Genomic DNA, 16,097 nt, shown 5'->3' on the forward strand with positions numbered 1-16,097 from the left:
TTAAATATGTTTCTTTTAAGATTAAAAAAAGAACTACTTAGTCTTAAAACATTTTAAATATGTTTTCATTATTTCACAGCCCCCCTCAACAAAACTTGCGTCCCCCAAGGGGACTGCAGCCCACAGTTTGGGAAGCGCTGGTGTAGTGAAGGATTATTTTTATTCACAGAAAACTGACTGCAAGATAAGTGGTTACTGCAGATGCTACCAGAATTAAGAAACAAATTTATACATTTCATGATAATTATAATTTAATTAAATTTTAAATATGAAGATAAAATATTTAATATTAAAAGTAGTACAAAATTATGAGATGAGAAACAAATTGTTGTCACAGATGCATTAAAGAAAAGTTGATGGGTACACATGTTGAGTTGGTGACCCCTTTGGTATATACAGAGAAAACTTTATTGTAAAAAAGTTTACTTCATAACCCATTATGCTTAAGTAATACTTCCTAAGAAATATCTCAAAATAAATTAATTTTGAACTGAAATTTTTTGTTGTTCAGAATCAGTGTTAACAAATACCAGTTACTGGTAGAACACTTTTTAATAATTATATTGTGAAAGACTGTTCACTTTGGCTCTTTTAAAGGAATGTTTATTTTTAAACTCTATACTGCTAATGAAAAGAGGGACATAAAGTAATATACAATATATGGTTTGTCATACTATAGTTTTATTATTTATTTCTGTGACTGCAAATAAAAATATCAATTAATATATTAATAAACATCATCAATCATGAGATGTAGTTAATGTGTTACATGGTTGATCAATTGCTTTTGCTTCTTGTATCACTAGCCAGCTGTTAATTAATTGAGAGAGAGAGAGAGAAGCTCTCTAAAGGGCATGCCAAATTGCCAATACTAGCAACCATTACAAATAATTATCTTCATAGCACTAGATATGTTGTCACATTTGGAGGCAGATTTTGTATGAGAGAAGATTTCTGGTCCTAACTTGGGGGGTTGAGCAAAGTGTTCTGTATTTGTAAAGGAAAAGCCATTAGCTAAAAAAAGTGCCTGGTGTGATTTATTTCTGTGGAGAGCCTACAGGAATGGTTTGTCATAGTGTTATTCTTGTCTGAACAGATAGTTCTAGCTCAATTTTCTAAGGTTTTAATAACACCATATTGTCGGAAGAGGTGATGTGACAGATGATAGATGTAACTTCTAACAAGGTAGGTTTTCCGTAGACTGACAAGGATATCAAGGAAGGGCACACAATTAAGGTTTTCCCTTACGTTGGGAAAACTGATTTTTAGCTGATTACTGTTGAGGTGTGATAAGTGTTTCCAACATAACCTTGCAGTGTGGCCAAATGAAGAATGGCATCTATATAGTAGCCATACCATGGAGTGAATTTGAGAAGGGATGAACTTATGGCTGTATTTTTGGAATATTCTCTGATAAGATTGGTGTGTAGGGAGGAGCACTTAGCTGTGCTTCAATCTGCTTGTAGATTTTTTTTCCTTGTCACATCAAATAACCATAGTCAATGGTTAGACTGAATAAGGCTGGTATATATTAAGGAGGAGAGTCCAAATAGTTTTGAGGTTTCCTTTTAATGATATATTAGTGAATAAGAGGGCTATTCACTAATGTACCCCTGAACTGACCATAATGTCAGTATCATTAAAAAGGATCAAGCCTAACAAGTAAGATTTGAAGGTCAGAGTTTTTTTTTAACATTGTAGGAAGTATGACCTGTAATGAAAGACTGTTCTTAGGCTGTGTTTGACCACTTTATAAATAGGGTAAACCAATACTGCTCATTATGGGTTTCAAGATTGGTTCTGTTTGTATATTTTTGCTAATTCATAAATCCAGTGTAGGGAAAATCTGAGATTATAAGGGTTTTTTTTTTTTTTTCCCAGTATATTATAACTTTGTATAATAATTTTTTTTTGTGCTTGCGTGGAATCAGTGATAATTTAGTGGCAACTAGATCAATCTCTGAGTAAGATTGACATTTTTTGATCCTATTCAGTGTGATCAAGCACTGCCATTGTGTATCCCTTATAGTGACAATAGGAATAATGCCTCGGTCACAACAACATTTGAGGAATGCAAGTCTGTTCTGTAATCTCGCTTACCTGAGTTTACATTTTAATATGGTATGGATGCTTCAGTGTTGGAAACATTTTTTAGTACACCTTAACACTCAAGGATCTGTTTCACTGGTAAAAAGGGAAAACAATAGTTGTATGCCCCTCCTTGACACTAGTCACCCAATTAGCCAGTGGAATCTTATCCTAGTTTGACTACCCTTAGTGGAAAGCATACATCCATCATCAGTCACATTACTCCTCCCAAGAATGTATTATTAAAACTTATCAAATTGAATTAAAACATTTGCTCTGAGCAGAACATTCCCATAGCTCTCCACAGAAATCAATCATGTCTGGGACACTTTTTAACCAGTGACTTTGGCCCTCATAAAATCAATAGAACATGCTGCCTCCCCCTCCCCCCCTCCAAAAAAAGGATAAAATCTAGAACACGAAAAATCCTATATCCAAGGAATCTCAAAAACAGACTGTTTTAAAAACCTATGACATACAGATTTTCTTCAAGCAATACCAAAAATTAGTTACCTTTATCCACTCAACAAAAGATCCTTTCCATCATCTAGACTAGGGATTGGCAACCTTTTTCTTTTCCATAGGTAAAATTTTGCAACTTGTATGTTCACCATTTAATGTGCTGGTTACACAGATATTATTATATATAGTTTATAAATGAAGTACTAAGCATTACAGAAAAACAAACCCTTTATTCTTCTTATAAATACATAAGAAAAAAAAAAGTACAGAAATCTTTTAAATACTATTTTGATATTGCAAACACAAACATATTTAAATCACAAATTTATATATAAATTATTACAAAAGTATATAATAATGATAAATATATGTAAATGGTATTAAAAAATAAAAAGGAATTAACTTATGTGCTTTTTGATTTTTAAAAAAATTGGATTTAGTTTTCAAATATAAACTTTGGGTAAGTCAACCCAAATGTTTTTGCAGGTCACTCAGTGACCTGTTGGTCATAGTTTGTTGACACCTGATGTAGACCATCCTGGAGATCTGTACAGTGAGATTATTATACATTCTTTTCACTCCTGTGGAATCTTCTCTAAGACTCAAATTATACAGCCAGGTCAAAGGAACAGCTAGTTCAGCTGAATTCTCTTAGCATCCATGCTGATATACCATCAGTCCCTATTGTCCAATTCATATTCAGTTTATGCAATAACTCTAGTACCTCCTCATACACCCAAGTTTCTTTCTCCACTTTGGAGGTAGCATTGAGATCAAATGGACATTTGTTAGTTGAACGATTCCTTCTGCATCTGCACACCATCTGCATTGACGAGTTATTTCTTCACATTCATTCTTTCTTTTCATAGTCACACTTAGCTTTTCATACAACAGTTGTAACTCTTCTGATTTGAATGTTATAATTTTTATATCTGACATCACCTTTATTAAAAAGATGATGACTTGTCACAATGTTTCCATTGTTTCTCTCTGAAAGTGATGTTCTATATCACAGAATATTACTCATTCCAGTGCTGATCATCTCTAATAGCAGACTACCCTTCAAGCTTTGGTTCATGAAGAGTTTCTTCTTCTTGTACAGGTACTTGTTTACTTGTCTCTGAACCAGTGACATATATGCTTGCTGATTATCATTCTTACAAAGGCTCATCTTCTCTTCGCTCCTCAGTCTCAGATTATTCTTTAACCGTCTTGGACTCTACAAGAAAAGTTGACAGTTTATTTACTGATGAACAGCTTATGTAGTGTTTGATATAATCTTGAAAGGATTTGCTGTTGCACACTGTAAAGTACCTTATGTATGTATACACATGTAATTCCAACACACTTATATTCAGGCAATTCCAGAAAATAAAAAATAAAGAAAAAGAAAGAAAAGAGATAAATATTTACATTTTTGCTCTTATCTCAGTTCTCTAAAAAAAAAAAATGGAGAACATAATCAACAATCATCTTCTTCAGTCAATAAATCAGTATAGATTCTATCACTATTTCATAGCCTACATCCACCTCTATAAGGCTTGGCAATTTTCTAGGCTCTTTTATATGCAGAACGCCATCAGTTCTCTGTCCATGGTTGATTTCTGTTCATCATGGTAGAGATGGCTTCCTCTCTTCAGGCTTTACCCAAATGCAGGAATGCTCTAATAATCTATTCTGTCACTGTACACTCTTTTCACTATATGTAAATGACCTTTCACAGGCAAATATACTGGGATTTGTTCCAGTAGCTGACTTTTTGCTATTTACCCTGGTTCCCATGAAAAAAGAATGGATAGGCTTTGTTTAACCAGGTGACACCCCAGCTGGCATGAAATTCTGTCATGTTGTATCCTAATTTTGCATTATGGCTTAGAACAATAAGAATACAATTTGGTCAGCTAAATCCTCATCCTTATTCGTGCAGTAACCAGGTAGATACTTAGCAGGGTGCACCACGAGAAAGTGATGACTGGATGTTAGGTCAGAAGTATTAGTTAGTTTTCCATGTTCTATAAAGGACTGCATGGAAGTCTCCCGGTTATCCACCTTTGACTCTTAACCACCCCACTTTGTTTTTTGGTTTTTCATTAAAAATACTTGGCTGTCTTATGAAGTACTTAACGAAAGAATTTCTCAAGTATATTAACATCTCTAGGTACTTAATTTTTAGCTTTAAAAAAATCATTTGAGTGCTAGGGTTGCTATTTTTCATTTTGAATGAACATTTCTCTTTTGGGTAATAATTGAAGATATCATCTTCCCATAGTGGTTAGTGAAGAGAAATAATGTATCTGAGAGAGCTGAAAATATCAAATGACTAGAAATATGGGGGGGGACTGGTATTACAAATTGTGAAATACAGTTTATGTTTCATAGCTTGGAACAGTTATGAATATAAATTGTATTCAGAAAATATTGTTCAGTGAGCATTTGGAAGTGCAGTCAGGGAAACTAGAACGTTTGGGGGGGGGGGTGCATGTGAGAGTGTGGGTCCAGGCAACCTACAAGTTAATAAGTGGGAGAGGGATCACATGATACTGAATGCAGCTCCACTGGTTCTTAACTTTAGTAGGCTAAAGAGCACAAGGTGTAAGGAATGAAGGTAGCAATGCCAAAAGTATTCAGAATAACAGCAATAAGTTTTTGGCATTGGTCAGCTCAGTACTGCCAAAAGTTATAGGCATTAGTGAGACTTGGTTGACTGATGATGATGATATAAGAATAGAATGCAAAGGACAGATTATCTTCAGAGATGACAGAATAGGAAGGGTAGAGTGGTTTTGCTAATGATAGCAGAAAAATTATAGTCAAAAGAGTAGAAGTACATCGAGAGGACAGGGAAATAGAGGGCAGTTCATTTGAAACTATGTGGTGCGAGATAGTGGCCAACAGGATGAAATATATAATTGGTTGCTGATTTAATCTGGGGAGCATTAGGATGAATGTAGATGACATGCAGGTGCAGTAATTATTATGGGGGGCTTCAACTATGGAGACATAGATTGGGAGGAGGAATGGTCATGGGAAGGAAATGGAATTTACACAGCTATTAAGAGATATTTGCTTGAGACAGCATGTAATGGAGAGGACACAAAGTTTGAGAGTACTAGATCTTTTCATAGCATCAGAGAACAGTAACCAATCTAGCCACACTGCTTCTACTCACAGAAACTGATAATGTAGTCTTGACCTGGGAATTTTCTGTTAAGAATGGATAAATGTGGAATTACAAAGCAGGTGATTATGATAAGCTGAGGAGTCAACTTTCAGCAGTGCCATGCCATAAGAATTTGGAGGGAAAATATTTGGTAATGCATGGGAGATGGTTAAGGAGTGTTTGAAGAACGTAATATCTATGTGGTGCGAGATAGTGGCCAACAGGATGAAATATATAATTGGTTGCTGATTTAATCTGGGGAGCATTAGGATGAATGTAGATGACATGCATTCGCAAATAGTGTGATAAGTGCAGGTGCAGTAATTATTATGGGGGGCTTCAACTATGGAGACATAGATTGGGAGGAGGAATGGTCATGGGAAGGAAATGGAATTTACACAGCTACTAAGAGATATTTGCTTGAGACAGCATGTAATGGAGAGGACACAAAGTTTGAGAGTACTAGATCTTTTCATAGCATCAGAGAACAATAACCAATCTAGCCACACTGCTTCTACTTGCAGAAACTGATAATGTAGTCTTGACCTGGGAATTTTCTGTTAAGAATGGATAAATGTGGAATTACAAAGCAGGTGATTATGATAAGCTGAGGAGTCAACTTTCAGCAGTGCCATGCCATAAGGATTTGGTAATGCATGGGAGATGGTTAAGGAGTGTTTGAAGAACGTAATACCCAGAATCAGAAGGATAAAGTGGGTAGGAGTTAGATGGATGAATAGCATCATTAAGCAGGAGTTGCAGGCAAAGTTGTGGAGGGAGTATAAAGAAAAAGGTGATCAGCATGCCTATGAGTAGCACAAGCAAGAAGGCTGACCTGTATGTAAAAGGGGAAATAACTATGGAAGAATGACTTTCAAAAGTGCTGATGCTGGAGAGGTAACTCAAATATTTGAGTTACTGAGTGATTATTTTGCAAAGATATACTATATAGGTGAAGATATTGCAATGCCAGATGTGATATTGACTGATGGGAGAATAGAGGTTGAAAAATTGGAGGTGCATAGAATATTGCAGAACCTCATTGCAAACACAGCCATGTGATTAGATTCCAGCCACATGAGCCCTTGCACTATGAGAATGTGCACGAGAATTATCAGCTTCTCTGACCAAGCTGTTTAATTTAAGCCTCGGTTCTGGGATGGTATCAATGAAGTGGAAAGGGCAAAATAGTTCCACTGCATTTGCACTTCTGTCCTGGAGCTTCCTGTGGAAGCTCCAGGACAGAAGTGCAAATTATAGGCCAGTATACTGGTTAAGGTATTGGAAAAATTGGTAAAAGACAGGAATATGATACTTTATAAGGGACATGGCATTTGCAAAAGCATGGATGGCTTGATGAACAGATATTGTAGAGTGGTTTATGGAGGAATTGAGTCCAAGAGAAGGCAGGTGACTAGTGGTCTATCATTTGGTCCTCTGGTGTTTATTTTGTACATGATGATATAGGAAGTAATTTAATTGGAAATATTTAGTTGTTTGCTGATGATGCAAAACTTTGAATGGCAATAGTAACTGAAGGTGGTGTAGATATCCTGCATAGACTTGCAGTATGGACCAAGGTAAACTGGCTGCCAGTTTAAAGTGGCCAAGTGTAAGGTGAAGCACTTTTGAAAGAAGAGATCACAAGCCTGTGTACTATACTGATAGAACTAAACTACAAAAAAACTAATGAGGTCAGAAACTGGGGGGGGGGGATTGCAGTCTAGAGGGCATATCACAAAGATGGCCAAAACAGCACATCAAATTACATGGCTGTTGAAGAGCACATTTTCATTAACAAGCAGGGATACGGAAGTTATTGTTCCCATTTATAATGCCACATCTAAACAACTGTGCACAGATCTGATCACCTGGATTCAGTGGGGATAAAAGTGGTGGAGAGGATCCAGAGGCAAATGACGAAGGTTGTGGCAGGTCTAGGAAATGTTCCTTATGAGAACAGATCGAAGGTCTTCAAAAACTTGCTGATAGGTGAAAAAGAGGGGACACGATAGAATCAACAATGAAGACTTTTTAGTTCATGGCAGAGAGAGAACAGGGAGTCACCCATGGAAATTGTATAAGAATGTGATTAGTAATTAGGACTAGATTGCTTAGAGGGTACGAATGGTTAAATAGGTTGTCAGAGATGGTTGTGAGTGCTTTGTCAGTGAATGAGTTTAAGGAGAGGAATGATAGGCTTTACATGAATGGGTCTCCCATGATATGAGTTCTGATTCCATCAAGATATCTATATAATAATAATAATAAATTAAGAAATAAGAGCAAATGCTCATTATACTGATACATAAATTATTGGCTGGTTTTACATTTACCAAACATTATTTTTGTTCTTTAGTATTTAGAAATAAATAAAATTGCCTTTTTATACAGTAACTCACAACTATTTCTGTAATTATTTCATATTTTATGTTTCTAATCTTATACCGAAGTATGCTTTATTTTTGAAGAACTACTGTACCTGATTTTCATGAAAATTGTTACACTAAATTTTTGAAGAGCTTGGTTTCAAGGTGAAGGTATAATTTAATTTAATTACTTCTTTTTTTTTTTTTAGAAATCTTTCACTATATTTCAATATTCATATTTCTGTAATTTTCATGATGATGAAATTTTTGGGGCAAGGGAAGAAAAATATAGCATTTCAATAGTTAATTTTTATTACTTAAAACTAAATACTGTATTTAAAATGCAATATTCCACTAGCTAAACCTAGCATTATCTTGGCATTTAAAACACACATAGCAAAGACAAACTGAAGATCTTTAATTTTGTTTAACTTATGAGTGACAAGAACAATTTCATCTGTTGCTAGCTGTATTTTTTGATTTTATTGATATAATTTATGATAACATGATGAAATATACAAGATTCCATGAATGATTCACTTATGAAGAACTCACGACTTTTCAGGATACCCATAAACCATGGCTAAACAAATTAGTGAAGAAAGTTGCAAAAGAAATAAACTGTGAAGTAATTAAATAGCATGTGACATAATATAAATGCACTCAAAATCAGTGAAATATCAAAATTATCTTCTTGAATATGAGCATTTAGTTGTTCAATAGTTGTATATTTCCTAATTATGTATTTTACTAATCAAGAAATGCTTTATAGGAAGAATGCATATTATCTGTCTGAATTAAACATGCACACAGCCAATTTATTTATGTTGCCAATATAATTGATATTTAGGGGTATGGAATTTAATTATTTTCTTTTCTTGACAAGCATATATTTTCTGTGGCACAATATTATTTGTAAATCAAGTGCATTCTGCATTTCTTTATGCTAAAAAACTTTTAATATCCTTTCTGTTCATATTCATATTTCCATAATTGTAATAGCATTTTTGTGTGGAAAGTTTAAGGAGAGACTGTAGTAATTAATTTACTTACTAAAGCTAAATAATTGCAAGCCAACATTTTGCTAGTTTGAGCTACCATTATCAGAACAGCCATTTTCATAATTGAAGAGTCAGATAATTTAAGTACATTTACATGCTCTACCAGAAGTTAGTTGACACACAAGCAGTGTTTTAATTGAAGGGACATTGTTTTGAAGATCAGATTTGATTCATCGGTTAGGTAGATATCTCACTACTCAGGTGCCTGGGTGAAGCCTCATGGTTGCCTAATATATTAGTCACATCTCCCTGGTGAATTTATAGATTGGTAATGCTATAGTTATCTTTTACCTTGTATAGCTATTAATGTTGAAGCTAACAGGTTAACTATTTTTCTATCCACTGCAGGGTGAAGGCCTCTCCCATTGAGGGAGGTTTTGGGTCTACTACTCCCATGGTGACCCAGTCCATATTGGGAGAGTGTATCTATACTTGGATGAATGAATGTATGAAGGTGGAAGACAATCACAAACATCCATGTCTAAGTGGGATTCAAACCCACAGCCTCTTGGCTAGAGAGCGGATACACTAACCACTCGGCCAACCAGGCTGACCATACTTATATATATATTAGTGAGTTTATCAGTCTGTGAGGTATGAAGAAAAAATACATATATTTTATCGAATATACGTGGTCATAAGAAATAAAACGTGTCAGTTTCTTGAATTAACATGAAAAAACAAAAGGGATGAGTAATACTATTTAAGGAGAGATATTCTTTATTCCTTTTGTTTTTCCATGTCAAGAAACCTCTCATGGTATAAGTATCTCTTAAACAACAAAACAGGCTAGTACAATTAATATGTAATTGGCACCTATTCAAATCTAAAAAAAAAGTACATTTCTTTCTCAACTTCTGCAAGCTTTAATATCCAAATACCTTCATAGCACAATTGCAAGGACAAGAGACATTCAGCCCTTCAATTGGAAAAGACGAATTTGATTCCCATCATGATGCAAGGAATCTTTATGTGACCTTTCTTAGAGAAAGATTATTTCATATTGAGGTGGCACTTTTTTGTTGTCTTGGGTAAGAGGCCACTCTACTATCATCTGCACGTCCATTTCAAGTAATTTCATGATTGGCTGGTTATTTCACAGTGGACACAGTATGCTTGAGTGCTCTCTAAAGATATTCCATCACCTGAAGGGGTGCACAGGATACTATGATAGTAATACATGATTGTTTACATTGTTATTAATATCCTCTCATTAATTTTCCTCCAAATTAGTCAATCATGTATGAACACTCCAATAGTGTTGGATCTAATATTTCTGTTAGAGCACTTCTGACTGCATTAACCTATTGAGATTTTGGTCTTCTTCCTCTGGGTCTTTTCACAACCATCTTGACATCAAACACCTGTTTTCTTTTCTTTGCTTTTTGGTGTAAGTGAACATACCACCTCAGATTAGCCTTGCTCATATGTTCTTGAATGCTAATAATGTAAAGTTCCTTTCCAATTTCTTCCATTTTAATATGATTCTGCTACTGTCATCTGTCCACTCCCCTGATTTTTCTTAGAACTCTCATATTTGTTGTCTCTATTCTTTGATCAGTTGTTTTATTTGTAACACAACTCTCAGATCCATAAATTAAAATTGGTTTGAATAGTGTTTTGACTAATTTCGCTCTTATTCCTTATAACTTATTATTCAACTGGCTCCCAACCATTCTAGATTTGCATCTACTGTTGTCTATTTCCATATTTCATTTGCCCTGTTCACCAAAAATTGTGCCTAGATATTTTACTTGTTTCGCCACTGAGAATATACTTGAAGATTTCCATATTCCTGCCTTTTTTTTTCCCCATAGGTTTGGTCTTTTCATTGCTAATTTTCATGCCAAATTTGTTACAGTTCTTTGACTAATAACTGTGGAAGCTTACACTGGCTTTGTTTAGAGTACTTCATCTGCAAAAAAGCAGAGTTAAGGTGATATCTATGATTTTGAGTTTTGTGCCACTTTCTTCCATAATGTGGCCCATTCAGATGATGAATAACAATGGAGATAATGTGTGCCCTTGTCTCACACTAAATTAGCATCAAACCTTCTTCCTATACTTCTTTTTTTTTTTTGTCCTAATTGCTGACTTACAACTCAAACTTAGACTATATATCTTCATATAATGTTCCATTTACACCATATAATTGTAGTACTTTGTAAAGCTGTTCTCTTGGAACCTCATCATACAAGACTTAAATACAGATCCTTATGTTCCAATGATAACTATATGTTGCGAAGTGAAAACCTAATCTTGGCAATCTCTGTTTAGCCTGAACTAACCTCCTCCTCCTCATAGATTCCCTTGTGGGCTATGAGAGCCACCACGATCATCTGGAATTTAACATTCTGACCAGTCCTTCATAATGATGTAGTATAGCCACTCTAAAACTTTTATACTGCTTATTTGAGAATTTCTGGTTGAATATTGTGTACTCCAAATTGCATTCCTTTTATATATTTTCTGCTGCTGTTCTCTAATGTTTGTTTCATTTAATATTCCTTCAGAGTAATTAATCCAGATATCCAGAATATCTTTAGTATTTCCAGATATTTTATTTAGTTTTAGTTTTCACATCATGCCACCTTTATCATCTTTGATTTCTTTTTACATCACTTTATCCTCTATATTTAAGCTGTTTCAATAGCCTTCACAACATTTTGTGACTTTCCTGATATTTATCTTCTATATTCTTATCCATAGTCTTCCCATGACATTTTTACCTACTTTTACACGTTTAGTTCTATAACACTTTTGCCTCTAACTTCTTACGTCCACTATCATCTGATTTTTCTATCCTTGCAGACAACTTCACCACATGTACTCACTAGCTGAGTGCTTTCTTCTGAGTTTGCCACTAATACTTCAAGGGTTGGTTGGTTGTTTTCAAACTTTCATTTTTTCTTGAAAATGTTCATATAGCAGAGTGCTGTTCACCTGTAAAAAGCTGCTCAATTTTAATTCGTCTTAAAACTCTTACATATTTTTCTTTTTATTATGATATTCATTTTTATCCTACTTGGAACTAAATGATGGTCACTTGTAAGCTGAACTAGTGTGAAAATATCACTATCAACAATAATGTAGTCAGACTTTTCTTTTTTTTTTTTTTAATCTTCTCTCCATGTGAATTTGTGCACAAAGATGTTCACAAAGTCATATGGAAATATAGTGATCACTAGTCTGAGTTCTGAACAGAAAAAATCCAACAGGTTCTTGCCATGATTAGCTTTGCTCTTTTCTCCAAATTTTCCTAAAACATTTCTATATGCCTGGGATCCATTTTCTTTGTCAGCTGCTTTCTCTGACAACTCAGAAAATTTCTCTACTACTACTTCCTTAGGGAAGAGCTTGCTTGCTTCTTTTTGAAATTTTTCCACATAACACTGCTTGAAATTACTTCCCAATCAAGAAGTTGATCTTCATGTTTGGTATTGATATTGCCACTCCTTCCTTTCCCTGATCATTACTGCTTGATTGCACTGTATATATTATTTAACAGTATCTAACTTATTTTAATCTTCTTTGTCTTATTAATACCAGTTATGTCTGTGCATTACTTCTCTAGTTCTGCTGACTGTTTCAGAGTTTGCTCTGGTTCTAACAAAAACAATAGATTTCACACAAATTTCATTTTCATGTATCATCATGTTTGTTTCTGTTTTAAGCCAATAAAGAATACAATTTGGTTATCTATGTATCAGGTTACTGGACCATCCTCGTTTATTGATTATCCAGTGGGTGCTTACTAACAGCTTGCACCATGTAAAAGTGAAGATTGGACATTATGTCAGAAGCCCTAGTGGTTCTCTGCATTCCTTAATGGCTTTGTGTGGTTCTCTGCATTCCTTAATGGCTTTGTGTGGTCCTCTTCTAGTTATCTAGCTTTGAACCTTAAGTGATCACTGCTGATTGACAAAACAGGTGTTTTGTAATGACTAACAGCTTGCACTATGCCATAATAGGTCTGATAAAAAAAAAAATAAATGAAAACTTTTTACAGCATAGAATCAGTGACACATTAAAACAAAGTCCATTAAGATGGAACTCTTGATCTTTTTATCCATCCATCTGCTAAAAATTCCCAGTTGTCATAAATGTGCACACAAGTACTTATTTTTTTTTTCAAGCCATGATATACCTTGTGATCTTCTGTCATTAATATCTTTGGACTGAAGGGCAGTTGAGGAGTGCACAAGTTTATTTTAAATTGATTAATATTGATTCTGTTACAGTTAAAAGCAATTTGTAAGATTTGAGAAACTTCCAGAACAGTTTTTGTGTTAGGCTATTTTCAGTTTTGCACAAGGGTTCTAAGTGCCTAGTAATACAAGTGTGAGTTAGTAAAATGTTGGTTTGTATCTAGTTTTAGTAACTAATATCATAATCTCATTTCCTACCCCCTCCCATCCCGAACTTCAGTATTATAAGATCATTTTAGACTGGCTATTTATTACTAAAATCAGAAAAAAAAATGTATAAAAAATTGAGATTACAAGTTATTTAATAATTTAAAATTGATGTTGATTGAGATCTAAAAGTAATAAGGAAAAAAATCCTATATCTAGTCTTAAAAAGTTCAGGTGATGATAAAAGGAGTTTTTTGAATACATATTGAATATGAAACTAAGAATTGCAGAAAAGTTTGTGTCAAAAGTAACATCAATAATATTTGTTTATTGTCTGTAACAATACTATTTTTAATAAAGATTTATTGTTTAAAAAAAAACAGCTGTATGTTTTTATCGAGGTCAGAAATTCTAAGTTTTTATTTAATTACCAGGGGTTCCCCCCCCCTGGCGCCTAACCCCCCGAGTTCTGAACTGGTAGGCTGGTTCTCCTTGAACTGATGACTCGAATTTTGAAAACTCGAAGGGGTCCCTGGCATCTACCCCCCCCCCCCCTCGAGTTCCGGACCGGTGAGCCAGTTCTCGTTGAATTCTGATGACTCGAAAGGGAGGATGCCCCTGGCACCTACGGCGGCCAACCCCCCCCCCCCAAGTTCCGGACTGGTAGGCCGAATTCTGATGACTCGAAAGGGGTTCCTTTCCCCTGGTGTCTAACCCCCCGAGTTCCAGACCGGTAAGCTGGTTCTTGAATTCTGATGACTCGAAGGGGCACCTATGCCCCCACCCCAAGTTCTGGACTGGTAGGTTGGTTCTCCTTGAATTCTGGTGACTCGAATTTTGAAAACTCGAAAGGGGTCCCTCCTGAGTTTCAAATAACTTGGCAAAAACGTTACAAAAAAAGGCTTATCGTTTTATATAATAGGGTAGATAACATTTTAACTTTAATTTGCTGGCCTTATTAGAGATAGTTGTCACAAACAGCAGCTAGTGTGCCTTCAAAGTAGGCTGTGCATTTAAACTCCTACCATGGAATGGATGCTAGTTTCCTCGTTTATTCATCTGAAAATATATCAGGTTGTTATTAAAAAATAATAAAATAACTCATAGTTAATAGCAGTCATTTGGGCTTTTAAGTAGCAAAATGACTTAATTCCCAGAGCATATTGAATATTGTACAGTTAATAAATGTATTTGGGGCCAGTTAGTTTACACTTCAGTTTGAGCCTCTGTGTGTGTGGGGGGGGGGGAGTTTCTTGTTTGATTTAAAAATATATGTGGTGCTTTTTCTGGCATACTTACTGTCTTGTCATTCAGGTACATCCAGGAACACTACATAGTAATACTGGAAAATGCAAATGAGAGAAATGGAGTTGGATAAATAAGTTGGAGTTGCATAGAATGCTCCAAAGGTTAAAAAAAGGCAAGAGTTAAAATTTGGTCTCTTTCTGTTGCATTACAGAAGTGAATTGAAAAGAGCTATAACAGAGAATTTTTTTAAAAAAATATCTTAATTCAACTTGCAGAACTCTGTAAAACCTCTGTTGGCTCTTATCCACTGCATTGGTACTATATGCAGATGGGAAGAGGCTAAAAAAGAGAACTCGTATGTTTTTCTTAGGAAGAGGGGAAACACATAAGGAAGAAAAAGGTGGAACAGAAGTTTGTTCTGTGTTTTGAAAATAGCTATTAACTAGAAATTGTTTTAGTTTTTATAGGTCTGGAGGAAAGAGAAGGAATGATGGAAACCACTTCAGTAGAACAGCATCTCTTTAAAAGCCAGAAATGTAACTTCTGTGAAAAAATAGTTGAAGTAATCCTGTGAAGGGGGAGAAATCGCTCAACTGGGTCATTCTCTTCTGAATGGTATTAAGGATTTGCTGAGAGGTTTGATGCATCAACCTGAATGTGAGGACAGCATTCCATTATTAGTGTTCAAATACTCAGGTAAAATATTTTTCTCCCCCAGAAGGCTGGTCTGTGTTTTGGTAGTACTGAAGTTGTACCCATCCAACAAAGGATGGCAGGCAGATTAGGATTAGGGGAATTAGTTATAGAAGATTGAAACCCTTGGAATGGAAAATAATGTCATCAACAAAACTATGGATGGGATTCGAAGTTAGAGAGATTATTAATGTAGAGGAACAAGGGGGGGGGGGGGGCATATAAAAGTATGTAGTCCCAAGGTATCCCAGCATTGGTAGGGAAAGCTAAAGAGTAGATGTCATTATTGCAATGTGTAGTGAACAGCTGGAAGAACAAAAAACTTTCAGTTTTCTCACTGGTCAGGGACCTTGGAAATGTCGAGTACAAACAACTAGAAATCTCTAGATCTTTCCATTGTTTACCCATAGGTGGGTAATATGGACTGCAGAGTGGGGTGGCTTAATCCATACTGGTGGTCACATTCAAACTCTCCGAAAGCTTGCCAATTACTAAAATATAACCTTCACACCACAATTAAACCACATGTTAAATTAGCAAATGTGATCTGCTTTCTATCCCTTAGCACAGCATTTCCCAAAATTTTCCTACAAAGGAACACTTCACAAATCCTGAAATTTTAACGGAACACCGTTAGAGTCTAGCATCATTGGTCTCGTAT

At 35.1% G+C, this 16,097-nt stretch overlaps 1 protein-coding gene across 1 annotated transcript in view; it reads left to right on the forward strand.

Annotated features, from left to right (window-relative positions):
• LOC150100465 (26S proteasome non-ATPase regulatory subunit 11-like) overlaps nucleotides 1-13,412 on the forward strand; it is a 237,046-nt gene extending 223,634 nt beyond the window's left edge. The window contains exon 13 of the transcript XR_016549277.1: nucleotides 8,645-13,412. The gene's annotated coding sequence lies outside the window, so the exon portion shown is untranslated. The remainder of the gene's footprint in view (nucleotides 1-8,644) is intronic.
• The last annotated feature ends 2,685 nt before the right edge of the window (nucleotides 13,413-16,097 follow it).

The sequence above is a fragment of the Typopeltis vanoorti genome, chromosome 13 (assembly GCF_054136105.1).
Source record: "Typopeltis vanoorti isolate ZY-2024b chromosome 13, IOZ_Tvanoo_1.0, whole genome shotgun sequence".
Taxonomy (NCBI): domain Eukaryota; kingdom Metazoa; phylum Arthropoda; class Arachnida; order Uropygi; family Thelyphonidae; genus Typopeltis; species Typopeltis vanoorti.